The sequence below is a fragment of the Tachypleus tridentatus genome, chromosome 9 (assembly GCF_004210375.1).
Source record: "Tachypleus tridentatus isolate NWPU-2018 chromosome 9, ASM421037v1, whole genome shotgun sequence".
Taxonomy (NCBI): Eukaryota; Metazoa; Arthropoda; class Merostomata; order Xiphosura; family Limulidae; genus Tachypleus; species Tachypleus tridentatus.
The window spans coordinates 155,495,713-155,506,514 of record NC_134833.1 but is presented as its reverse complement, the minus strand read 5'-3'; the positions used below and the strand labels follow the sequence as shown (position 1 = coordinate 155,506,514).

The 10,802-nt window shown below is 34.2% G+C and overlaps 2 non-coding genes across 2 annotated transcripts; both read right to left on the bottom strand.

Moving 5' to 3' along the window:
- Positions 1-515: 515 nt before the first annotated feature.
- On the bottom strand, positions 516-602 carry TRNASTOP-UCA (transfer RNA opal suppressor (anticodon UCA)). Its single transcript has one exon. It is a non-coding gene; the product is annotated as a tRNA-Sec (tRNA).
- A 6,262-nt stretch (positions 603-6,864) lies between these two features.
- TRNASTOP-UCA (transfer RNA opal suppressor (anticodon UCA)) lies at positions 6,865-6,951 on the bottom strand. The gene has a single exon. It is a non-coding gene; the product is annotated as a tRNA-Sec (tRNA).
- Positions 6,952-10,802: the final 3,851 nt, after the last annotated feature.

Genomic DNA, 10,802 nt, shown 5'->3' with positions numbered 1-10,802 from the left:
TGTAAGCTTCTGAATTGATGGTTTTCGTGTACATCAAATCTGAAGGAAAGGTTACCCGTCAAGAAAAGGAATGGTTACTGTTTTCTTAAAGTAATGCTCCACGGAAGTATATTCTGCATTGCCACATTGAGCTTTTCGGTAACTGTCTTGTAGTATGCTAACATTAATGTTAAATTTTTTGCGGCATTATTGTTGCGCTTTAAGATACGATGTGAAGTTATTTGACCGCAATCAGTACCTTATAACACTCTTATCTTAAGGAAATCACCCTATTCTAAATATGTGCGTGGCACCGCTCTATTCACGAACTACATAAACGGTTTTCTCGGTATTTTTGATACTTTTACCATAATCCGTTCAACGTCCCATGTTTAGAGGTTGGATGATGAAACAGACATATTTAAGACATAAATGTAATTCTATTGCAATTAATAATTGCTCTATGAGAAAAAACAAAACAATAATATTCAGTAGACAGCAACGTTCTATTTAAAGGATCAGTACATAATAACACTCGCCCAGAAGGTAGAATTGAACTACTCTGACGTTAATCAGCTACGGGTTTGAAGCCCGCACTCCGGACCACCGAAGATCATCTGGGCGGTAATATGGTGTTCCTTGGTTATATATATAATGAGAAATTGGAAGTTTTTTATGTGTTTGGTGTGAAAGTCAAAACAGTTTAATTATTTCCACCTTTTAAAACTAAAATCAGTGAATTAAGTAAACAAGTAAGTAAAGTAATTTTCCTTGAATTCTTATTAAAATAGTTTAGATTAGTATTAAAGAAATAAAATGTTATATGTCTTTTAAATAAACAATGAAATCTGTACTATAAACATTTTATTTTATTCGTAGTTAGAGATGTTCACGACGTCTAGTAGTAAGTTTCTCAACCATGACGCTTTCTTGTTCGAGAGTTTTCCTTGTTTGTCGTTGAATTTATACATGATGACGTGTAGTGAAGTATCTTATAAATGTTTGGAAGAATGACCACTGTAGTTTAACGGTATATTTTTTATTGTAATGTAGCACAAAAAATTTTATGGTAAAAGAGAAAGATATTTCGCACTTAATAAAAAAATATACTTGATTTGCCAATGACCAGTATTCGCTATTCAAGATGGCGGATGATGATACTCACAACCATGCCCATGACACGCTCGTGCTGACTAGAAGTGTTCCAGCGTCATGCGGAGGAAGTGCGAGGCGTATCATCTCTAATATTAATGCTACGCTAGAAAGTGGTGGTTTGAGTAACCAAGTTCAACCTTCCGTTGATTTTAGTACGGCTGACATGCTACAACAGGCTTTTCAAGAAGCGTCTGAAGAGCTTGAACAAATTACTGTAACATATGAAAATGTGCAAAATGTTGTTGGTATTGCAGACGTTCATAGTCAATTCTCAAGAAATGATGAACTCGCTGTTACTGTTGGAGACTCTTCCAACATTCATATTAATCGTGTTAATTCATAAAATTTTTTAAAATGGTCTTAGTATATCCAACGTGACTAATAATGTTGGGCCAGTCAACAGACAAGATGTTAACAGTAACAACAGTATTGTTTATGACAAAAAGGAAACGAGTCCTGATTTAGAAGTAACAGCACTGCCGCTTGGAAGTGAAATTCAAAATGTGAATTCTCTGTGTTCAGATCTTGTTAACCAAATAGTAGCAGTTGATGGGACCAATACAGTAAGACTGATCAACAGTGGCGATTTTCTAAGTACAAACAATCATAATGTTCAGCCTTATGATCTACAGAGTTTCATTGTAGCAATTCCTGATGTGACCGATGGACTTACTGATAATATTTCTTTTGTAGCACCTGGCTTGTCAGGAAGTTCTTCCTTGGTCAGCCAGCTTCCTGACGGTGTGTCTGTTATTGCACAGGGGTTATCAGAAAATCCACCTACAGAATCCCTGTGTGATGTGTCATTTACAACAGTGCCTGCAAGTTCAATTTTTACTACGTGTAGTGCCAGCAGTAGACATATCAGTACAATATCAAGAACAACTAGCTTACCACTACCAGTCTCAACATCGGAGGTTTTCTCTGTTGTATCTCAGAGTTTGTCAGGAAATTCACAGACTATATCAGTGGTTCCACGTAGTTTGGCACAACCTTTAAGTCTTTCTGTGACACAAGCAACGTTGCCAGATGAAGGTTTAAAGCACATTCAGAGATTTCCTGTTTCTGGAGGCTTGCAGAATGTGTTTCCAAGTGTTTCACCCTGCCGAAAAACTAGTTATTTGTGGAAAGTAAAATTAATTATTTTATATCGATTATTTCATAACTGTTTCTTATATACTCTTGAAAACAAGAAACGCAAAAGGGATATTTTTGTTATTTTAAAGAGAAATATTTGGAATAACGTTACATATATTTTTGGTTATGTTGTGATTAATGACGGACAGTTTTGCCAGAAGTACATTTTTTGCTTATTATTTCCTATTTTTGGTTATTTGTTTATAAACAGTTTATTTGTCGTTTAATTTACATAAAAAATTATGCAGATGTATAATATTTATTATACATCATACGTCTATTCGCCTAATCGTGATACTTTTTAAGTTATGAGCAAAACACTACTCGGGACGAAGGGGATGCGAACACTTTCTGTCGTCACTGTATGTATACACATGCTGTTATTATTTCATTTATAGTGAGAAATATACTTTGTAAAAACAGCTACTTTCTGGTAAACTATGGGAAATAAATTATGGTTTTATGTTACAACTGTGCATATGTTCTTTTTTGTGTGTGATAAAACGCAATCAGTTTTTATCTTGATACACATTATAGTATACGTGTTCATAGTATGTGGATTATAATTTTTGTTTCTGTAATATAAGTGAAAAACAAATTACACATACATTCCTAGTCTGTTTGGGGCGACAATAACAGAAAGTTATGACGTATTCTTCCTTCTAACACTTTTTTACACACTCAAAACGTGAAGTATATTTATACATACATAAACATGTATGTTTTTATCAAATTACGAAAACAGATATTTCGTTACAGTACTTTGTTCGTAAGAATATCCCAGTTTCTAAATATTAATATTCTTGTTGTCAGCTAGATTTCTAATGCTGTAATTTGTTTCTTCGTTCCTAACTAGAGAAAGTTGTGAATCGTAATGATAACGTTACGATCAAAAGACTTAATAATAAAAGCTTGAAGCTATTAAAAGATGACGTCCATACATCCTACAAACAGACAATTTATAGGCTTAAGCACATCGTGGTACAAAGAAACTGAACTCAGAAATCAACTTATATATAACAAAAACATCAAAATTCTCCCAAATACCAGAAACTTATTACAATCAATCGATATCACAAACCGAAGACCTTCAATATTTATTCAACAATTACATAATCAGCGATCGGACATCAACAATGAACCCTTTCTGATTAACGGTTTCAAAGCCTTAACGACTAAACTACACAAACAAGTAAGAGAAAAAAAAAATTAAAAAGTATAAACTTTTGTCAGATATAAAAGACTGTTTGGTGTAGATAGTATTATTTTTTTGTAACTCATTTTTATTGAGGCTATCGAATGCTGTGTTAATAATATGGAGATTTGTAGAAGATATAAGTAATAAACATATATATAACAACGATCAAACGAGCCAAAATAGAGAGGAAAATTAAAGTCATGCGAAATAAAAGATCTGTCAGAGGAAAGTTAAATCTAAAGTTAACGATTTTGGGAATAAAAGGGTTAATATCTTAGAACAAGACAAATAACTTTGAATGATATAAGAAGAAGAAATTGTCTCGCAAAAGGGTGTTCTAAAGTAATTGAACAAAAGGATGTTCTAAAGTAATAGAACAAAATGGTGTTTTAAAGTAATTGAACTCACCTGAGTGGATGATTACTAGAAGTACTAAAAGAAGACGATTGCTGAAAGTTCGGAATACAAATCAACTGCAATAACGCACGAAACAACGTAAGCGAACTATACGTGGAGACTATTGCGAAAAAATTATGGAAAATAGTTCGGCTTATCAACTGAATTTTAAAGTAATTGAACTGTCATAACTGGACTTTTGACAAGACAAAGTGTTTATGATACAACTATGCTATCTATAGCGTAAAGAATCTTTGTATAATATACACGTTTACGTTGTTTCAAATACATATATTATTTTAATTGTCGATTTTATTGCCGTCAATTCAGAGACTCCTACTGCAGAAGAATCCTCAGCCTAACACACCTATATATTTACATTACTATATATACTACAAAAAACAGTTAATGACAAATTTATTCCCAATTTGTCAGGTCTATAAACTTATCTGTAGACCAAAGTAAGCATTAAATTTTATAAATTTCTCATTGTGGTTCTAATTCTTGCGAAAGTTATAATTATCAGGGATATGGCTATTACTGAAAGTTTATGGAGGTTGCGTCCATTTCATGGATATATAGAAAACTGAAGAAATAAACGGGAAAAATAAAAGAAAATTTTTAAATGAAAGCAGGAATCGTTGGTTATTCCTAGAATTGCTATAAGTATCAAAAACAAAATAAATACTAAAATAAAAATATACAAACAAGTGACACCAGTTGGATATGTTTTAAAACGATTCGTACATGTAAACAAAGCAGTCTAAATGTTCCAACGAAATTAAGGATTGAATATTATTTAAAAATCTCTCCAACCAGCATCGCTTTGTTTGTGTACTTTTTATTGTATCATTTATTTTGTTTTGGGCCTCACATGGCCAGGTGGATAGGGCGCTGGACTCGTAATCTAAGTGTCGCGGGTTCGAATCCCCGCCCCATTAAACATGTTCGCTCGTTCAGCCGTGGAATAGTTATAATGTGGAGTCAATCCCACTATTGATTGGTAAAAGTGTAGCTAAAAAGTTGAGCTTACATTGCTTAGTTAGGGACCGTTAGCACAGATAGCCTTCATGTAACTTTGCGTGAAATTCAAACAAAAACAAATATTCTCTTTCAAATATTTCTATGTATAAACACCGATCTCTACTTTCCGTTAAACTTTTATTTCTCTTTCCTATTTTTATACCTGCTCATCAGGAAGTTTGGTTACATTCCTTGACTAACCAGGTCCGTGCGCAGAATGTTTTAAAGAGGAGTTCCAATTTGTGAGATCAAAAGCCAACACATACTGTACAAGTAAAGTCTAGAACTTGCTTTCTTAAAATATTTTGTTCTAAATACGTGCTAAGATATTCAGTTTGAAAGCCATTTAACACGAACAATTTCATGGCTCTTTAAATAAATTCTTCAAGCATCCCGTGGAAAGTCAATAAATCATTATCCTGTTTAAATACTGCATGGAGAGCTAGAATTACCTTAAAATAAATATATACGTTTTATTATAGTAAAATACTGTATTATCTACATGCAGAGTAGTTATTAATTGTTAAATTACATTATTAATTTAAATATCTCTGTACAGCAATAGTATATTAGCTGTTTCAGTCATTGGTTACCGTGTACGTACATGTACACACTATTGAAATTACATATCAGCATGCTTCCTTTTCTTGGTACGGCCCGGCATGCTCGCCCTTTCAGTCGGGGAAGGGGGCGTTGTAATGTTTCGGTCAATTCCACTATTCGTCGGTAAAAGTGTAGCCTAAGAGTTTACGGTGGGTGATGATGACTAGCTGCCTTCCCTCTAGTCTTACTCTGCTAAATTAGGGACGGTAAGCGCAGATAGCCCTCGAGTAGCTTACGTGAAATTCAACAAACAAACAAATCATTCTCTTAGGGTTCGTTTCCATGTTTATATGCAGTTTGAATGTTGATTGCAGTGTCGTAATGATTATGGATTAAAGTTAGAATATAAAATCTTTCTTGTCTTCTGTCCATCTAGAACCAGGTTTTGACATGTGACTTTGTTTTCATTTGTTAAGTTTTACAACTTGCTTTAATGTGCCTTCCAAGGCAGAGACGTCAACAATAGAAATGGCCCACACATATCTCTGAACCTTTGAAAGAGTCTGTATACATCTTAAGCGAATATTCATAAGACGAAGAGCAGATACTAAACATTCACATGAACATGAACTTAGTGGCACTGTTGGAAAGAGTTTCAGTAAGCGAAAAATATTTGGTACATTGAAGTACGTTTAAACAATCAACCAGAATGTGAAGCCTATCCTAGAAATGTATAGAAAGTCATTTTGTCGTCCAACGATGAAGTGTTTCATCAAATATCTTCCCTCGATGACGAGAAACCCACTCGAAATAAAAATGTATCTCAGTACGACTCTTTTTATCAGTAAAAATCTTCCCTGTAAAAAATTATAGCTTGTCTAATATCAGAGATAGAAAACTCTTTTGCGAGATTAGATGATGTCAGCTTCTGAATTGATGGTTTCGTGTACATCAAATCTTCAGGAAAGATTACCCGTCAAGAAAAGGAATGGTTACTGTTTTCTTAAAGTAGTGCTCCACGGAAGTATATTCTGCATTGACACATTGGGCTTTTCGGTAACTGTCTTGTAGCATGCTAACATTAATGTTAAATTTGTTTGAGACATTACTGTTGGTGTTTAAGATACGATGTGAAGTTATTTGACCGCAATCAGTACCTTATAACACTCTTATCTTAAGGAAATCACCCTATTCTAAATATGTGCGTGGCACCGCTCTATTCACGACCTACATAAACGGTTATCTCGGAATTATTGATACTTTTACCATAATCCGTTTAACGTCCCATGTTTAGAGGTTGGATGATGAAATACACATATTTAAGGCATAAATGTAATTCTATTGCAATTAATAATTGCTCTATGAAAAAAAAAAAACAATAATATTCAGAAGGCAACAACGTTGTATTTAAAGAATCAATACATAATAACACTCGCCCAGAAGGTAGAATTGAACTACTCTGACGTTAATCAGCTACGGGTTTGAAGCCCGCACTCCGGACCACCGAAGATCATCTGGGCGGTAATATGGTATTCCTTGGTTCTATATATAATGATAAATTGGAAGTTTTTTATGTGTTTGGTGTGAAAGTCAAAACAGTTTAATTATTTCCACCTTTTAAAACTAAAATCAGTGAATTAAGTAAGTAAGTAAGTAAAGTAATTTTTTTGCATTCTTATTAAAATAGTTTAGGTTAGTATTAACGAAATAAAATGTTATATGTCTTTTAAAGCAAACAATGAAATCTGTACTATAAACATTTTATTTTATTCGTAGTTAGAGAAGTTCACGACGTCTAGTAGTAAGTTTCTCAACCATGACGCTTTCTTGTTCGAGAGTTTTCCTTGTTTGTCGTCGAATTTATACATGATGACGTGTAGTGAAGTATCTTATAAATGTTTGGAAGAATGACCACTGTAGTTTAACGGTATATTTTTTATTGTAATGTAGCACAAAAAAAATTTATGGTAAAAGAGAAAGATATTTCGCACTTAATAAAAAAATATACTTGATTTGCCAATGACCAGTATTCGCTATTCAAGATGGCGGATGATGATACTCACAACCATGCCCATGACACGCTCGTGCTGACTAGAAGTGTTCCAGCGTCATGCGGAGGAAGTGCGAGGCGTATCATCTCTAATATTAATGCTACGCCAGAAAGTGGTGGTTTGAGTAACCAAGTTCAACCTTCCGTTGAGGTTAGTACAGCTGACATTCTACAACAGGCTTTTCAAGAAGCGTCTGAAGAACTTGAACAAATTACTGTAACATATGAAAATGTGCAAAATGTTGTTGGTATTGCAGACGTTCATAGTCAATTCTCAAGAAATGATGAACTCGCTGTTACTGTTGGAGACTCTTCCAACATTCATATTAATCGTGTTAATTCACAAAATGTTGAAAATGGTCTTAGTATATCCAACGTGGCTAATAATGTTGGGCCAGTCAACAGACAAGATGTCAACAGTAACAACAGTATTGTTTATGACAAAACGGAAACGAGTCCTGATTTAGAAGTAACAGCACTGCCGCTTGGAAGTGAAATTCACAATGTGAATTGTCTGTGTTCAAATCTTGTTAACCAAATAGTAGCAGTTGATGGGACCAATGCAGTAAGACTGATCAACAGTGGCGATTTTCTAAGTACAAACAATCATAATGTTCAGCCTTATGATCTACAGAGTTTCATTGTAGCAATTCCTGATGTGACCGATGGACTTACTGATAATATTTCTTTTGTAGCACCTGGCTTGTCAGGAAGTTCTTCCTTGGTCAGCCAGCTTCTTGACGGTGTGTCTGCTATTGCACAGGGGTTATCAGAAAATTCATCTGTAGAATCCCTGTGTGATGTGTCATTTACAACAGTGCCTGCAAGTTCAATTTTTACTACGTGTAGTGCCAGCAGTAGACATATCAGTACAATATCAAGAACAACTAGCTTACCACTACCAGTATCAACATCGGAGGTTTTCTCTGTTGTATCTCAGAGTTTGTCAGGAAATTCACAGACTATATCAGTGGTTCCACGTAGTTTGGCACAACCTTTAAGTCTTTCTGTGACACAAGCGACGTTGTGTCACAAAAACATTAATTTCTCCTAAATACCAGAAACTTATTACAATCAATCTATATCACAAACCAAAGACCTTCAATATTTATTCAACCATTACATAATCCGCGATCGGACATCAACAATGAACCCTTTCTGATTAACGGCTTCAAAGCCTTAACGAGTTTTCGACATAATAAGAACTCTTAAACTTAATCATAAAGTGTTATATTTAAGACAACTTCATTTAAGCTACTTTCTTTTACTTATAATCTTTTTATTATTTTACTCAGTTGTATGCCGTCAAATAGGTCTTTAAATGTACAGATGTAACTAAAATAATACTTCATAGGTCCCTCACACAAATGTTCGACTTCCTTGTTTTTCTGTTCGCAAACTGTCACGTACCAATTTTCATTGTATTAATTTGCACTCTGTTCTCACTTTGATTTCAAACGTCACACCTCATAACATGCCTTATAAATAATCTAAGAGCGAGGTGAAAAGAAATATTTTATTCCTGAACATCCTTGGTATTATTATAATATCCAAGTACCCACCACGATTGAAACAGAAAGAGAAATTTTTAAGTAGATAGAGTTGTTTCTAGCCTAGAGAGCGAATCAGTCAACGTGTTTTTAATGAATTATTTGGATCGCTGTTAGCTATTGACGAAACTGAATTACTTCCTATATTATCTTATTTTTCCTTCTGACGTTAGTACTGTAGTTATCGTGGCTGTAAATGTGACCAACAACTTTTAAAGAAAGGTATAAACTAATTTCTTATCATTACGTGGACCAGACACTGAATTCGTGATAACGAGGAATTTACTTTAAAGACGGCTTGTACGGGTATTAAAATATTAATTAAAATAGAGCACAAAACTGTTTGCTCTTTTTCTTAACCTTAAGATAACCTAGAAAGGTCGAAACGTTATTCCGTACTCTATTTTAATTGAAATTTTAATACCCATACCAGCCGTTTTCAGATTACACAAAGTGAATTATTGTCACAAGATAATTTAAAATAATTAACCAAAAAAGACTGATGCTACAACATTATTTTGAGTCTAATGTCTTTCATTTCACATGTCTACACAGAGAGTATAATATTTATAAATATTGTTATGTTTCATTATCTGTGTAACAGATGAAAAACATGAGTCTCCACGTTTCGGCATGAACCCAGTCAGAAAAAAGAAACCTTTGAAATTGTCCTATTCTATAACAACATGAACAGTTGAAAATTATATCATTGTGAATTTGATATATATCATAAAATTCATTATCTTTGCTATCTCCATTAATATAAAGTGGGGTCAGTTTATTTGTTTCTGAATTTCGCGCAAAGCTACACGAGGGTTATCTCCGCTAGCCGTCTTTAATTTAGCAGCGTAAGACTAGAGGGAAGGCAGCTAGTCATCACCACCCACCGCCAACTCTTTGGCCACTTTTTTACCAATGAATAGTGGGATTGACCGTCACATTGTAACGCCCCCACGGCTGAAAGGGCGAGCATGGTTGATGCGATGAGGATTCGAACCCGCGACCCTCAGATTATGAGTCAAACGCCTTAACCCACTTGGCCATGCCGGCTCGACAGGGTCAGCCATCTTGCAATGTAGGCTACTTTATTCAAATATTTTTTTCTGCATCGATCAATCTATAAGGCTTTAGAAAGAAAACATTTAGACACAAAAAGTAAAAATATGCATAAGTTCAAATTATAACCAAGAACAGTTTACAAGAGATGACCAAATATACACAAAAATTTTCGTTTTCGTGAAATACTAGAAAAAGTATAAACATCATCCAAACATATATTGCTACTACAGAGTAATTAATGTTTAAAAAACGTGTTTATGAAATATTTATTTAGATTTTATTATGAGAAGAACAATCAATCAGCACTTACCGTCACATGGAGAACATTCAGCTGGTTCACAGTGAAAACGTTATTTGTGAACTTACTAATCCGTACAACGTTGAGAATGACGTTTAACTAGGAAAGAAATAAGTTAATTTGTTATCGTTTCGTGTACTGTATTTTGTCTTCTTTTCACTTAATAATTTAAAATAACCAAGTGAACCAAAGTACAATATTACAAAAATATATTACATGTTGTTACAAAGACTGGGACAAATACACTGCTGGCCAAAATCTTAAGGCCAATGAAGGCCAAATTGATCTCCTTCCATGGAACAATGGAGCTTCAGGTTATACAGGGGCGTCAATCAGCAGCCGGCTACATTGAAATGTTGGAGAGAGCATCCTTATTAACTGAAGGCCCTCGCTTGTGTGGAAATGACTGGATCT